We start from the raw sequence: 16,331 nt of genomic DNA, 5'->3' as shown, positions 1-16,331 counted from the left end.
TCTTTCTTTCTTTCTTTCCTTTCTTTCTTTCTTTCTTTCTTTCTTTCTTTCTTTCTTTCTTTCTTTCTTTCTTTCGTTCTCTTTCCTTCTTTCCTTCTCTTTCCTTCTTTCCTTCTCTTTCCTTCTTTCCTTCTCTTTCCTTCTTTTTTCTTTCTTTCCTCCCTTCCTTCTTCCTTCTCTCTTTCTTTCTTTCTTTCTGAGACACTGATGAACATTTCCAATTGCCTGCAACAGCATCTTTCACCAGTTCAACTGTATGAAGGTTAAAAACTCTTCCTAATTTTGATTCTAATAAATGACTTGAAGAAAAGTGTGTCCCTGTTTGTTTACATCTGTAAATTTAGAAGCACTGTGAAATCTTAAACAAAATTAGCCCGGGGATGCAGGGAATCAGGTAACCTAATTAACAAAGGCTGAGCCACTTACATTCCAGGACTCTGGATCAATGCTGGCCAGCCTAACTGAAGGGAGAGCAGACAAGACCTGGATGGGAGAACCAATAGCTCAGGGAGAGAATTCTAACATGAACAAAGATCATTCACAGATTGGTGAGGCTTTTGTTGTTCTTGGCATTGAGCATAAAGAAGAGTCCTATAGTTGTGAAAGGTTCCTAACACCATCATTATTATTTGAATAAGCCAGAAAACATCAGATCCCAGAAACGCATCCTTTGTACCATATATTTCAGGAAGAGAGCTTTGATTTTCAGAAATCCTGCTGTGTGACCCTGTGCTCTCCAACTGGACACCAAGATAACCAATGTTTTCCTGCAGGTACCAGACTGGCTTGGAAGAGCCAAAGGCACATTAGTTGGTTCTCTTGTATTATTCATTTCTAAAACTCAGCAGCTGAATATGCTTGGTATACCAGACTAACCCCTTAAAGAAATCTCAGCAAGAGGTGATGTTATAATCAGTAGCCAAGATTATTGTAAATATTTTTTTCTGGATTTTCTCCCATTATGTAAGATCTCCTTGTAAACAGATTCCTTCTTACTTTCTGATGGTAACGATTTACACTGAATAAATGATTTCAAATGACAGATTGACTATGCAAACTCCTGGTGGGCTTCCTGCAAAGAAGAAGTAGGCTGCCAAGTAGTTGCTACTTCTTTACCAGGAAAAAACAAAGTTAGAGCGAGTGGCTTGTCCGTGTGTGCCAGTTGTCATCTGGGACAAGCAGGACTCCTGACACACTTGGCAAGTAGCACAGACTTTGAAGTCTTTCTTTCTCTCTCAAGGCACAGGGCAGAGACAGCCACAGTCAAGATTTCCCAAAAGTTATGATTTCAAATGATTTTATTTTCAACACAGTGATTTTTTAAATTTAAAACTAAATGTGGTTTCATCTTTATGTGGGTTGAAGACTGTTTATATAAATACATTTTTTAAAACATAGATAAAATCTTTAGGCTGTATTATGATGCAGGGTTAAGAAAATACGGCCATTGTGATTTTATGCATTGTTATGTGTGATAATAAGGTTTAAATGTAACGCTTCAATTCAAACACATCTTGCAACTCAGAGGGTTCAGACAAAATTAGTTCACTTTCCTTGTTGTTGTAGATGTGGATCTAAGTTCCAGTTCCCCACCTCTGTATCAAAGTTACTTTCTTTTCTTTCTACCTACCCCCTCCAAAAAATAAAAATAAAAAAAGTACTGCTATTGGGTAGATGCAGTTGGATGAAACCCACAAGCAATAACAAGATATGGCGCCCACACGAGGCAGTGCCTTGGCTAGGACTGTGTCTGACATGACCCTCTGCAGAGCCTTGCCAGGGACCACTCCAGCTAGCATCATGGTACCTCCAGATCAGCAAGTTCAGGGTGGAGGTGAGGTGGATGAAAATTCCCACAAAATAAATCATTCCTAGGATGCAGGAGCATGAAGCATAGAAGAAAAGCTTTGCTTATTTAGAAAACTGCTCAAAATAAATATTACCCAAGATAAAACAGTCAAGGGAAATAGCCCATTCTTGTTTCATCTCTCTTCTCCATTTAAACTTGCAAAGCCTGTGGTTATAAAACATGCTTGGGGGCAGGCTTTACTGCCATATGCTTAGATATTCACAAAGGTTCAGATGAGGTACTACAGGGCCTACCAGGACATCAACAGATGCATCTAATGACTAAGGAAATTATTAGGATTATATTTTATATTTGTGAAGCATTTAATTTTGGCAAACCATTTTCATGGCTGTTTTGAAGTGAGATGGGCAAGGTTATTATGAAGTCATTTTGGATCGGTGAAAAAAGGCACCAAATCAGGACAATTTATGCCTTATTATTCTTAGTTTCATACAAAATAGTCTAAGAAAACACATCTCCCCAACAAGTTCAGGTCAGTTGAGTAGTTAACCCTGGATACACCCAAGATACTATCTATGTCAGCAATTAGAGTTTGGCATGAACCCGGCACGGTGGCTCACGCCTGTAATCCCAGCACTTTGGGAGGCCGAGATGGGTAGATCACGAGGTCAGGAGATCGAGACCATCCTCGCTAACCCGGTGAAACCCCGTCTCTACTAAAAAACACAAAAAACTAGCTGGGCGAGGTGGCAGGCGCCTGTAGTCCCAGCTACTCGGGAGGCTGAGGCAGGAGAATGTCGTGAACCCAGGAGGCGGAGCTTGCAGTGAGCCCAGATCTGGCCACTGCACTCCAGCCTGGGCGACAGAGCGAGACTCTGTCTCAAAAAAAAAAAAAAAAAAAAAGAGTTTGGCATGAACTAGGTTATCCCGTTCATTCAATGAATAATTATTCCACAAATAGGCACTGAGTCGCAATTATGTGCCAGACAGAATATGATCAAGGCAGGCCTGGGCCTTCCACTCAGTTTACAGCTTTATCTTGTGCCTCTACCTGAGTGGTAGGAACCTGGGAATGAGGCCACATCCCAAAGAGAGTTCTATACACCCCTGAGACTAGACTTGGGTCTGGCCTAAAGGCAGAAGCTTTGAGTTGAGATGGCAAAAACAGTAGGAGTTGGGGATTCCAATGCCAAGAAAGGTTCCATGGTCAAACTAGTTTGGGAAACATGTCTTATCATATCCTCCTCTTAGAGATTTACAAGCAAATTAAAAGCACTGAAAAGTCTTCTAATTAAGAAACATGCTCACTTTCATTCATCCAGCAAATATGTTTATCCTGGAACAACCCTAGAACCAGCCTTCTGTAGGATTCACTATGGGAAATGCTGATAGGCCCACAGTCTTAGAGCAGAATCCAAGGACTCTGATTTAGAAATCGTATCTTCTTAGTGGCAAACACACTTGTCAGAACGGCCTGTTAAGATTTGGACTTCAGGGACCCCCTTGGCTTAGCGAACTATCCAAGGAGGCAGAGAACAAAACAACTCTCTACCTGTTCTTTAGCATGCTATTCCTGAACCCACTGTCCTCAGCCCTGGGCACCTTCCTTGGTTTCCGGGTCATCAATTCTCTTAGGACTTGGCTCTATAATTTCTGGCTTTGATTGCTGTCTGTGTTCTTTGACCCAAGTCGGATCACAATGCCATTTGGCCTCCTGGTACCTGTTCTCATTCTTTGGTCCAAGGACATATCATGGGTCCCATGGCTCTACTCCACTATTCTGAAGCCAAGTGCCTCCCTTCTAAATTGTTTTCCATGAAATCTCTGGCTTCTGGGACAACATTTGGTTCACTATCTTCAATCTAACCTTATATTTCCTTGTGAGAATGGGTTACCTCAAAGAAGAGGGTCATGGTCCATCCCCATTTTAATAAAGAGAATTTAATGGTGATCCAGTGACCCCAGAAAGGGGTAGGAGTAGACCCTAGTATATTATGTCATATATTATCTCATCTCATTGTCCCCCAAAATTAAGAGGTAGTTGCAATTTTTTACTTCTGTTTTCCAAATCAGGAAATGAATCATTTTTGAGGTTGTAACTTGCCCAAGCTTTAATCACAGAGTTTGTGACTGAACCAGGATTTGAACCCAGGCAGTCTGACTTCAAAGGGCATGCTGCTGTGAATCAAGAAGCCTTCCTTGATTTTCTATTCCATATCAGGGTCTACCAGCTCATCTTCAAGAAGCCATGCCTGGGAGCATGGCACTTCTGTCTGGTCACGATCCTGGGGCAGCCTAGGGTTCTCAGCTGCACCCCTCCCTCACCAGCCAGTTCAGCACACAATGCCATGGATTTGTTCTTTTCTCCCTGTTCCTCTGCCACAGCAATCTAGCTCTGCTACAGCTCAACTGCTAAGCCACTCTGTGCAAATGTCCCCTCTCTGGTAACAAAATGCTGGAAGCCAGGCTGTATGTATCAGTTTCCAGAAGGTTCCACATGCAGGGGCTCTAATGGCAGGATGGTGGAGACCATGGGGGAAACTGTGGGGTCAGATTTAGAATTTTGCCAGGACCAGGATTCCCAATGCTCCCTGCACATGTGCATCACCTTGGAAGCTTCTTCCCCACCTAATTCAAAAGACCCATGGCCAGGCCTCATACTTGACCAAATGAGTCAGAACTCCTGTGAGAGAGGCCCCAGCAGTGGCATTTTATTAAAGCTCTCTGGCTGATTCTTATGTGAGACTAGAGTTGAATATTCCTTTTCTAAACATAGGACTAGTTATATAAATAAAAACACATTTCCTAAATGTTGGCCTATGTACCTCCCATTGAGGCTATTTCCCACTGAAAAACATGTGCTTTCTCAGAGGGAAGAAGTTTAAGAATTATGGACACGACTCTGATTATTATATGCTCTTGGGCCAGAATCAACTTTATTGGGATTTTGTTTTCTCATTCATTAAAGAGGACTAATGTTAACATACCTCAAAGGTAGGTAACGAAAAATGACTAATTCAGTGGTCATGGAGTACCGCTTATGCAAAGTCAAACTGCTGCTATGACAAGTAAGGGGATTTCGGTAATTTGTCTCTTAAGCATTGCCAAGAAATCTCCAATAATTATAAATAGGGATTTAGAATGGAATTCAATGAATCATACACCATAGACTCACTAATTACCTGTAAATGGCTGCTATTCTCTCCTTCTGCTAGTATATTTCCTCCGGATAGCAACTTGGGAATATGAATCAAAAGAATACAATATCTTGAAATTTCTTTGGCACATTCCCATAAAGCCAATGCTGTCTTGTTGGCCAACTCTTTTCCCTGAAACAGATGTGCTTCAGCTTAAAGAAGGTGGAGACCTACTATGAAAGAAATAACTGAACAAAGTATTCTTTCACTTCACACAGCTTTCTTAAAATAGAAACTTCCCTTGTGCATAGATGATGTAACTCTGAAATGATCAAGTTAACCAGTGGGGAAATGTGATTTAATTTCTGAAACCTTTGCATTAACTCATGTGTGATTAGAAGAGAGGTTTACTCCCATGAAGTTAGAAAGAGCAAAGAGACATATTTAGGTTACAAGGCACAACTTTCAGCAGCTGCTTGTCACATCTTGTCTCACAAGTGATGGAGTGCATGGGCAGTGAGTCATGGCGGAGGCAATAGGTGCCATGAATGTGAGAAGATCTACCCAAGGCATGTCAGTCCCACTAGCTGGACTCTCCACTTCCACATTCCCACGTGGCGCAGCGCCTAGGTCAGCCTTGTTTGCACAAGAACCATTTAACAATGGCTCTCTCTACCTACTATAAGCTGAATGCTGCACTAGGCCTTCTAGGAAGACAAAGACAAAGGGAGTATGCTCTCTGCCCTTTAAGCTTGTCAACTTAGGGTGCCCAGATATCCAAGTCTGACAGCCTCAATCTTTTGGGCAGCCCTGCTAAGGGGATCTGTTGGGAGCTTTGTGGATTAGTCCCATCCTTAGGTTGCTCCTCACAAACAGGAAACTTGCTCAGGGTTGTTTTTTCCAGTTGTGTAGTGATCTAGGCTGAGAACTTCCTCCTGGCATCGGATCTCTTTGTCACCAATGGCGTAAATCCACTAAAGGAGTTTTTAGTGATGCTACATGGTTCATCACATTGGGCTCGGAGTACAGATTATGACTTCATAACTTACTGTCCCCTAAAGGCAAGAATTGCCATCAAGGCCTAATGTAGTGCCTGTATTCCAGCACTACTTGTTATATTCAAGGGCACAGAACTTGCCTCTCATGTCATGTGCCAACTACACACACGCTTGGCTAAAACTTCTGGTGCTTGGCAGTCTGTCCACAGCATGAGATCCCTATAGAGTGAGGAGATTAGGAGGTGCAGGAGGCTTTCAATGTGTAGTTGGTGTGAGTTAAAAATCACCTAGGCGGTTTTACAGAGGCAGATTCCAAGTCCCACCTCTGTAGAGTCTGATTCCAAAGTTCTGAACTTGGCCTCAGGAATCTGCCTCTTTCCACCACACTGCTGTGGCTCTGATTCCGATGCCAGTGACTGGAGGGACCTGTGTTTAGACATCATACTTCTCCCCTCAGGCTTCTGGGAAGATTCCAACCAAGAGCACTGGGGGATCCATTTGGGCTGGTGCTCCTCTCCACTGACCCAGCAGCTCAGATCCAGCTGGAGGTTGCAGTAATGTGAGAACCTTATCTTCTCTGTGCAGCCTTCACAGGCAGTCATTTCTCTCCTGGTGTCTCTACTCTTGACTTCATCAAGGGCTGCTGAGAACGTGTCCCTTTATGCCACTGACTTTACACTGTTAGCATTCCAAGACCTCACTTGCCTATTAGGATAACCCAGCATTTCACTGAGGGTTGCCAAGGTGGCTCCTGAGTCATACAACTGAGAATCTCCTGTCTTACACTGTCACACTTCTAATGCTAGTGGCTTCATTCTTAAAACAAACCCAGTTTGATGCTGAGAAGTTGGGGATGTGACGGGTATGCCCTGTGAGTCAGGGTCTCTGCCTCATCACGTGAGGAGTGAGATCTTTGGGAACAGCATGGACCCCAGACAATCCTGTTATAGACAAACAAAAGAACCCTACTGAGATGTCATTAGTGATGTTCTGAAACCTGGAATTAATTATCCCCAAAGACAAGAGATGAACGATGTGCATAGCACATGATCAGACTGAAAACGGCTAACATAGGAAGAACAAATGGCCTGTGATCAAAAGCAGATCCCTGTACTTACCTGGCGTAATTCCCAGCAAATGTGCCCCTTAACTCCAATTTCAGGAAAGACAAACCCCATCTTTCCTCTAATGTGTCATTCAGTCTTTCACTCATTGACAAACACTTGTCAGGTAACTGCTTTGTGAATAGAATAACACATCTAAAATTACAAGACTAATTTCAATTAACCAGGAATTAAGAGCCTGCTTCCTTTTGACAACTAGTAATTCTTTTAAATATTAAGTTTGCAGAAATAGGAGGCAAAGCACTCCAACCTCTAGGGAGGACTTTCAGATGGTGACTGGAGTTGGAGGCACTGGAGCAAGGAAGTTTTACCGAACATCACAGGAGCAGCAGAGCTTGTTGGCTGAGGGGGTCATGCTTTATCCATTCCAGCAGGCAACAGGGGCCCAAGGACGACTTGAAAGCTCCATTCTAAGCTGTCTGTGATTTCATAATGTCCCTGTGAAGTGAGGGCTTAGTACAAGTAATGCTACTTAATACAAGTATAAGCAGATGCTTTAATGTACATTTGCAAAGAAGACTGATGTAGGTTTTAAATCATGATTATATAGAACTATGAAAGAGCATTTACTGACACCTATTGAATTGAGCACCCAACCTTTCTGCTAAAACAAAACAGCTCTATTTAGACCTGAACTCACTGAACTGGCAAAGATGAGAAGGACCCTGTGGTCAGACTACCACTCTGCAGAAAAGGATCCAACAGAGGTTAGAGATTTTCTTTGGATGAATTAATAATCAACAACCCTCTGGGAACAATTTCCACCAGTCTCCCCCAAAGAAGCCATGTTCCAGTTTGCCTCTGGGCCTTCATCCATTCTGCTCCTTCTGCCTGAAACACCCTTCTCCAAAGCATCGCATGACTGAAAAGGAGGTCACTAGCCTCATCAGCAAAGAAAGACAACACACCTGTTTCCCAGGTGAACATCAAGCTTGCTCATTTCTTTGTTCATTCATTCAGTCCCTGAGTTATTCAGTCTGTTTTGGGTACTTAATCCCAGTTCTCGTGGGGTGCAGTGAGGATACAGATATGAAATGAGACACCATGTTTACCTTCAGGAAGCTTGCAGATTAATGGAGGAGACAGACAGAAAATTGTAGAACTGTGTGGTTAGTGGTCTAATTTAGGTTGGTATTTGACAGGAGCTCTGGGGAAGTTAGGAATGGGACCCAGTAGAGTCCTGAAGAATGATACAGTACATGGTTGAGGCAGATATTGTGGTTTTGATGGATGGAATTGGCTCCTGTGACCCATCTGTTTTCACTTTGTTCTCCTTATGTAAATGATCCATATTGATCATATGGTCAGTCAGGGTTGGGGGTGCTGTCTGGGCCATGAAAGAAGGAGAAATAGTCTCATGAAAGGTAAGACATGTGCCATGGCCTCCTGCCAATCATGCATCAGCACATTGGGGCAGCCACTCTAATGTTAATATAATCTCTCTTCAAGATGGCAGACTAGACATGACAGTCTACCTATTCTTCCTTCAAAACTTCCAGCTAAGGGACAGAAAATATGTATGAAAAAGAACAAATCATAGAACTGGGATGGAAATCAAGAAAAGTTACCATCTACCAAAAAAAGACAGAAATTTTAAGAAATTTCTAGAAAATCGCCAACAGGTATGTTTGGATTGAGCCAACAAAAACCACAATGTAAAATCAATTTTAGAGAGAGCTAGTGAAGAGATGAGAGCTGTTCTTCTCAACAGAATCCTGAAGAATTCAGGTCTGGAGCCACAGGGACAAGGAACAGTCAAGAAAATTAATAAAAAGACTATGAAGAATGCTGTTTTCCATCTCTTTCTACCCCCCTTTAAGATTTGTACAGAAAGGCAGTACACAAAAGTAGTTCATCCCTAAAAATAAAGCCTTCCTATTCCTGGCAGTCGGGACAGTCATAGGCTTGCCTGTCTGTTTCCCACTGTTACATGTGCCTCCTGTGAGCGGAACTGCCAGCCCTTCCATTCATGGAGAGAAGTGTGGTGGAAAACCATTCCTACATAATTGCCAAGGAAATCTCTCCAGTCACCTCTACTAGTCAGCTTTCATTCATAAATATGATTGGGCCAGTCAAGCCAGCCCTTCATTTTTAAATAAAATCAACCCAGTCCTTCATTTATAAATATGATTGGGCCAGTCAAAAGTTACTGGTTATTGAAGGAAAACCTAGAACATATGAAAGAAGGATCCAGAGGAGCAACAGAACATCTGATACTAAAGGAAATGGAGTTGAAACAAAGGACAAAGAAGGTAACTTTAAAAAAAAAGTAATACTTTGAGGGATATGTGAGAGAAGTCTGCATTCATAAACATAAAAAATGATTTTACAAAGATGCTCAGTGATGAAATGATTCAAAAATAAATTTGAGATCCAGAAGACAAAATTGAGAAAATCCTCTGAATGCACATAAAAGGGAAGAAAGAAAACACGAGAAAAATGTTAAGACCATAGAAGAGAGATCCAAGAGACCTAACATCTCCTAGAGCTAAGAGACCTACTATCCTTTCCAAAGTAAGAGTTACTAGAGGAGAAAACAAAGAAAATAAAGATGAACACTTCAAATAAATCATAGAAGAATATGTTTCTGGGCTGAATAAACCTTGAATATTTGGATTTAAAAAACTTGAAGAGGAATAATAATTAAAAAAATACCCAGACACTTCCTGGTAAAATTTATTACCTCCAAGGACAACAAGAAAATCCTAAAAGTTCACGGGAGAGGGGTGGGGATGGAGCTACCTATAAAGGAATCAAAATCGAAATGGCAGCAGACTCTGCATCTGCTTTCCAGGTTGCTAGAAGACAGTTAAACAAAGTCCATGAAATTGTGATGGAAAGTAATTTGGAGTCTTTTTTTCAATTATGAGAGCAAAATGAAGATCTACAAAGACATAGCCCTTCTTCTGTTATTTTGAAAAAAATCAAAAATATGCTCTAGCAAAATTGAAAATGAGTCTAAGAAAGGGGTAGATGTGGAGACAATGAAAATAATCCAGTTGTGATGGAAAGAAATTCTAGTAGAAGAGATTAAATCTAGTCCACATTAAATGGTAGCACAGAGGGCTTGGTGGAGAGCATTTTCAATAAGAAAGAGGTTACCATGACTAATAATTAAGCATCAGAAATTAAACTATGACATGCCACATACGTACTGACAATTTTAGTTTCTCCAGGTCAGTCAGAGAAGACAAAGATAAGTAGAAACTTTAGAAAAATAAATATACACAAAGGGCAATTGTGGCCCAAATATAGCAAACTAAAATATAGTATGTATTTAAACAATTTGTGGAATATAAAAAACACTGGTATTAGAAGCAAACAAAGTTAAGCCTCTCTGGTCAAAGGGGAGAGTCAATAGATGCAGGGAGTTCTTCTACATTTCCCATGAGTGTTAGCCCACTGGGGGAAAGAATTGCTTCCCTATTGTACAATTCAGTTTTCCTTCTGAAAGCGGTTTATGACTTCATGAACTATATTCCTTACAGATTGCCCTTTTTTATACAAGTTTCACCAAGAGAACAATCCTGAAGGTGGGAGTAGGTTTTGAACTCTGTTTTAAAAACCCTTCTCCCAACCAAGGGTATTTTTGTTTGATTATCTGCAGTTTTTTCTGTCTTCCTGAGACAGTTAACTAAGCTTTATTAACTAAAAATATAAGCCTGTACTCATTATGAAACAATTAGATTTTTAAGTTAATCCTTAATCTCTTAGAGTTTGATCTTTAATTTTTAATAAATTAAAATTAGTTAGAAACAGTAACTCTCACTTCAAACAGCTGTGTGAAGTTCAAATTCTCAAGTTCATTTCAGAGTTCTTTTTCTTCTGTTTAAATAAAGTAAAATTAAATGTAATGCTTTTTAATTTTAAAATATTAGTAGTTGTTACCTTCAAACAGTAAAACATGAAGAATGATGTTCTTCATATTCTTCTGTGTTTTCCAAATGTTCAACCATAAACAGATATTGATTCTATACTTAAATTATTTCAAATGAATATTAATAGAAGACTAACATAAGACTATCTGAGTATATTACTAGGACTAGAAAGTCTCTCAGGTTGAATGGCTGGTTAGTTGAGTGATTATATAAAACTTGCACTGGTTTAAGTAAGTGATTTGGAACACACACTTCAGCCTACCATCTCCTTTCCTTTAACATCAAGAACATATTCCCAATGTTGTAGGTCTAAAACATCTTTCATGAAACAGATGTTTATTTTTTGTGTACATTTTGCCCATGTGTTTAAACCTAAGAAACTTCCAATTAATTTAGGACTTTTAACAGATATTTTATTAGTTGAAGAGCTTACGCAAGAGAAAGAGGAAGGGCAGGCTTATTTTAAATTCCCTAAAAATGTCCCTGTTTAAAAACAGTAGAACAGTGGTTGGCAGGGGCTGATGGGAAGGGGTGAATAGGAAGTGAGTTTAATGGATGGAGTTTCAGCTTGGGAAGATGAAAAAGCTCTGGAGATGTACAATGGTAATGGTTGCACAACAATGCGAATGTACTTAGTGAACTGAAGCATACACATAAAGATAGCTAAAATGGCAAATTTTATATGCATATTTTACCACAATAAAAAAGTCCGTTAATTTTAAATCCAGGCAAGATATAACATGATTTCAGTGAAAACTTTCTTTTTTTTGCAGTATTTCAAAATCAGTGCCTTTCAGTTAACCTCTAGCATAACTAAGTTTTGTGCCTTTTGTGACTCGAACAAAATACTCCTCCTGATGAGGATGCTGATGGAACAGTTAATGAACTCTTGGTTCATTAACAGTATAGTCTTGGCTCTGATCCATAGTCTGTCTTGACAGTCTGAGGAGAAAGAGAGTTCTATTTCTAAATAGTAACAGATTGGCCTTTAAAAACTGGAATTTGATCAACATTTTTCAAGGTGGGCACAAACAGATCTAATGACAATTTCTTTTATAAAGTGGAATTTGGACCAAATATTGCATCTTTAATGGTTAAATAGCTTCTATTTGTGAAATATATTCTGAATATACATATATATATATATATACACACACACACACACACACACACACCCTGAGAGAGAGAATGGTTTGCTTTAATACTCCTGGCAGTTGGGTTTGTACAGGAGCACAGGGTTCACCAAGGGTTCCCTGACCATTCCCTCCTAAATAGCTGGGAGGGGACAAAAAGCACAACATGGGCAATGACCTTTGGACAAAGGCCTCTGGACACAAAAACCAATTTCCAAACCTTCACAACTGCCAGCAGCAATAGGAAGTGACGTTTTGTAAGTGGAAAACATACCTTTCATTCACCATCAGAGACTGAAATACATGACTCAACTGGTTTAAAATCTTTATGTGATCAAAGAGTTACAATATACATCACTGATTCAATTTCCTCTGGTATTGGACTTTAGGGACGGTACTAATCTGTGTGCTGCTGGAGTGAAATTATCATCGATATCAATGCATTACACTTCACTAGAAGGATGAACAGATGCTGTTTTTATTGGCTACCCAGGGATTTATTTTCTATTATTCTTTGTATTGTACATATATATTATATATACTTTTTGCATGTATAATTTATAATATTTTTCTTAAAGATGGCATACTCTGGTTAAGAACATTCTGATAGTTGCCAGACACATATATTGATGGTCAGTATTCAAAGATTTCAGATGTAACGCAATGCACTCACAACTTACGAATAAAATCTCACTGAACACAATTTAATTTTTCATTGGTGACATGATTCAAAGATTGTTCAGAATAATGGTGCAATGTCCCAGGGGTTTCAGTGTATATATATATATAATACATATAATATCTATAATTATATATAATATATATTTATATCAATTTTCATTATATGCTCATTATAGTATAGTTTTATAGAAAATGTTTTAAAGGCTTGACTTGTTCATTTGGTTTGGAATTTATATGAGTATGATTTTGATGAGTAGAAGGTTATATGTTTAAAACTATGAAGTTACACAGCTCTGTCTATGGATATAACCCAGCTAAAGTTAAAATGGCTACTCACACCATACAGAGGGCAAAAGAGAATTCACATTTTTTAAAATTTAAAAAGTTAAAACGTTTCTATGAGAAAAGCGGACAAAAAGGGAACCCCTAACTTAACACATATTCAGGGATTTAAATGAGCTGTGTAAAGAAACAGAGTCACTAAAATATTCTCACCCCACTTAACATGTACATCACTTCCCTGCTCCTGGCTTTCCCCAGCTTCCTAGTGTCTATCAGATTGAATCCAGCTTAAGTGGATAAATCCTAGATCCTCCATGGACCCACCATATAGATTATACATTTTTTTCCTTTTCCCAACCATGTTCTTGATTCCAGGTGGGGAAGTGTCCTATTTCTGTCACTAGGATGTCTTCATCATGCTTCTTGATGAAGGATTATCCTTCCACTTTTGTTCCTCATGCCAGATGCTCTCCATCCTTTAGGCCCAACTCAAAACTCACTTCCTCTCCAAAGTCATCTCAATGTCATATATCCTCTGGGGTTAATCTATTCACTAATCACCTAACGGAGATATAAAGAGGAGGCACTGTATGTCCAGCATGATGCTGGGCACTGTGGGAAGTTGAAGACAGGGTAGAAGACGTAGCTCTGGCCCTCAACTGCAGATGCCATCCAGCCTTCCTAACTAGACTGTCACCTTTTCAATGACTGGCTGGTCCTATATTACTCTTGTAGTATCCTACTTAGCTGAAACATCTTGGACGAGGTGGGACATATCCTGGTTATTGAAAAGTCTGGGTGATTGCACCATATCTGCCCTGTGTCTATGGTAAGCAAATGAGGAACAACTGGAGAAACCTTAGCAGTCCTTGGACATGAAAGGAATATTTTCACAGGCACTCAACTCTAGGGCTCACTGTACAGAGTTAACAAATGCTGAATGAATAAATGAATGACAGCCTTCTTAAGGGAAGAGGAGTAAACTATTAGGATGGGGTGAAATTTAAATAAGTGAGAAGAGAGTTGGGGCATTGATTTCTCTACAGCAGAAGGGAAAGGGATGCCTCTTTGAGTAAGGACACAAGGACCACATCAAGGATTTCAAATGCTAGCTTTGACCAACACACGGAGCCACAGGCCAATGGGACAGCTGTCATTTTGGCAACTTTGTTAAGAGGCATAAGATTTTGTTGAATTAGCTAAATTTTACCTGGCTAAGGTGAATACCCTAGCTTTACTACAAACCAGTAGAGCAGAAAAATTGCCCTAGAAGCATAGGAAATGGGCCAAAAGAGAGTGTCAAAGAGACAACAGGTTCTAACAATAGAAAAGTAGGCAGCAATTTAGACAGAGTAGGTATGGGAGAGGGAGACAAAGGTGGACAAGGAGGACTGAGCAATGGTCTAGGACAGATGGCACGAGTACTGCCATCCACACTGCACTCTCCTGCAGGGAGGGACCCAGTCAGTGGGGGCCAATGAGCGGGATCTTGCTAAGGCATGCAGTCTGGCCTCAGTGTAGCCCAGATCCTTTCCTAGAACCTGTAACAGCATTAACATGTAGGACATTGTTCCAAATTTCCAAAAGCTCGTTTGCAATTTGTTTGGTAACAGAAATACATTTTCCTCCGGAAATTAGGTTAGGTTAGGCCAAATCGCAAAAGTCTATTTAATAATCCATATGTACCTGAAGTTTAGCCCTCTCCACAGGCATTTCACTCATTTCCAATTACCCCAATGTTCCAGTTACTCTGACCGCCTAAGAAATTACCTCCCTACACCTCAAATGTTATGGGCTTAAAACAATAACAACTTTCATTTTGTTCATGAAACTGCAACTTGGGGCAGAGCTCAGCAGGGATGATTCCCTGGCATCGGGAGGGGAAAGGAAGACCTGACGACCTGGCCTGGAGTCATCTGACAGCTTGCCCTCACATGCCTGCCAGTTGATGCTGGATGTTGGCTGAGACTTTAGCAAGAGATGCTGGCTGAAATACCTACTCTTGGCCTCTCTATGTGGTCTGGATTTCCTACAATATGGTGACTGGATTCTAAGGAAAAATGTCAAGAAGAAAAAGAATAGCCAGAGAGAAAAAAATTGTGTTCTTTTTCTGATCTATCCTTGGAAGTCACCTAGCATTATTTCCACTGTACTCTATCAGTTGGACCAATCATAAGCCCATTTAGGTTCAAAGGGAGGGTCAATAGACTTCACCTCCTGATGGAGAGGAGCAAGATTCTAGAAGAACATGTGACAATGCAGTGGCTCACACCTGTAATCTCAGCCCTTTGGGAAGCCAAGGTAGGCAGGATCTCTTGAGGACAGGAATTCAAGACCAGCCTGGGCAACATTGCGAGACCCCATCTCTATAAAAATAAAAACAAAAATTTAGCTGAGCATGGTGGCATATGCCTATAGTCCTGGCTACTCAAGCAGCTGAGGTGGGAGGATTGCGTGAGCCCAGGTTCGAGGTCACAGTGAGCTATGATTACACCGCTGCACTTCAGCCTGGGCAACAGAGTGAAACCCCATCTCTGAAAAAAAATGTTTTTAATGTGGTAATGGATTCAATTGTAAGGTTATTTTTGAATACAATCTGCCACAACATTTAACATTAATTCTGGGGAAAATACAATATATAATAGTAAGTCCTCACAACATCATTGACAACAAAACCAATTCTTTTTTCTCATTAACATTACAAGAAAATGATGTTGAACAAAATGACAGTACTTGAGGCTCTGCTGTATATTCCAAGTTGAAAGGCAATAGAGCATAGTGAATAAAGAGCCAGGACTCTGGAGCCAAATGCCTAGAGCTCTATTATATACTTGTGTGACACTCAACAATTTAAGCTCTCAGTGCCTCAATTTCCTCACTTATAAAACTGGAATGTTGTTAAAAAATAGTTATTTTGAAAATAACTTTGAAGACTATCTAGCTTCCTAAATGTTAGCTATTATTATAATACTCTTCCAATTCTGACGGATTCTTCCTGCCTCCTTGGGGGATGGTGGTGGCAGCACTACCAGAAGTAGAAGATTAATAATAACAGTTCACATGATTGAGTACCTAATACCTGTCAGTTTCTATGCCAAGTAAGTTGACTCAAAAATCCAAGAGGGAGGCCCTAATATTATTCACATAAGAAAACTGTGACTTAAGTAACTTGCCCAGAATATCACTAGCAAGTGGTAGAAACAGGCCCCTGATCAGTTTAACTAGATAGAAGGAGCCTGAGTCCCTGGAGGACTGTGTGGAGCAGAGCCCTTCTCCCAATCCTGCTTT

General features: G+C 40.2%; 1 protein-coding gene across 4 annotated transcripts in view; it reads right to left on the bottom strand.

Moving 5' to 3' along the window:
- NCALD (neurocalcin delta) overlaps positions 1-16,331 on the bottom strand; it is a 472,522-nt gene that overhangs the window by 98,998 nt on the left and 357,193 nt on the right. The window contains exon 5 of one of the 4 annotated variants that reach the window (XM_011931444.1): positions 10,839-10,894. The exons of the other annotated variants lie outside the window; for them this stretch is intronic. The gene's annotated coding sequence lies outside the window, so the exon portion shown is untranslated. The remainder of the gene's footprint in view (positions 1-10,838; positions 10,895-16,331) is intronic. 4 annotated transcript variants of the gene reach the window in all.

This window comes from Colobus angolensis, unplaced genomic scaffold (genome assembly GCF_000951035.1).
Source record: "Colobus angolensis palliatus isolate OR3802 unplaced genomic scaffold, Cang.pa_1.0 Scaffold121, whole genome shotgun sequence".
NCBI lineage: Eukaryota > Metazoa > Chordata > Mammalia > Primates > Cercopithecidae > Colobus > Colobus angolensis.
This window is presented reverse-complemented; position numbering and strand designations above follow the sequence as displayed.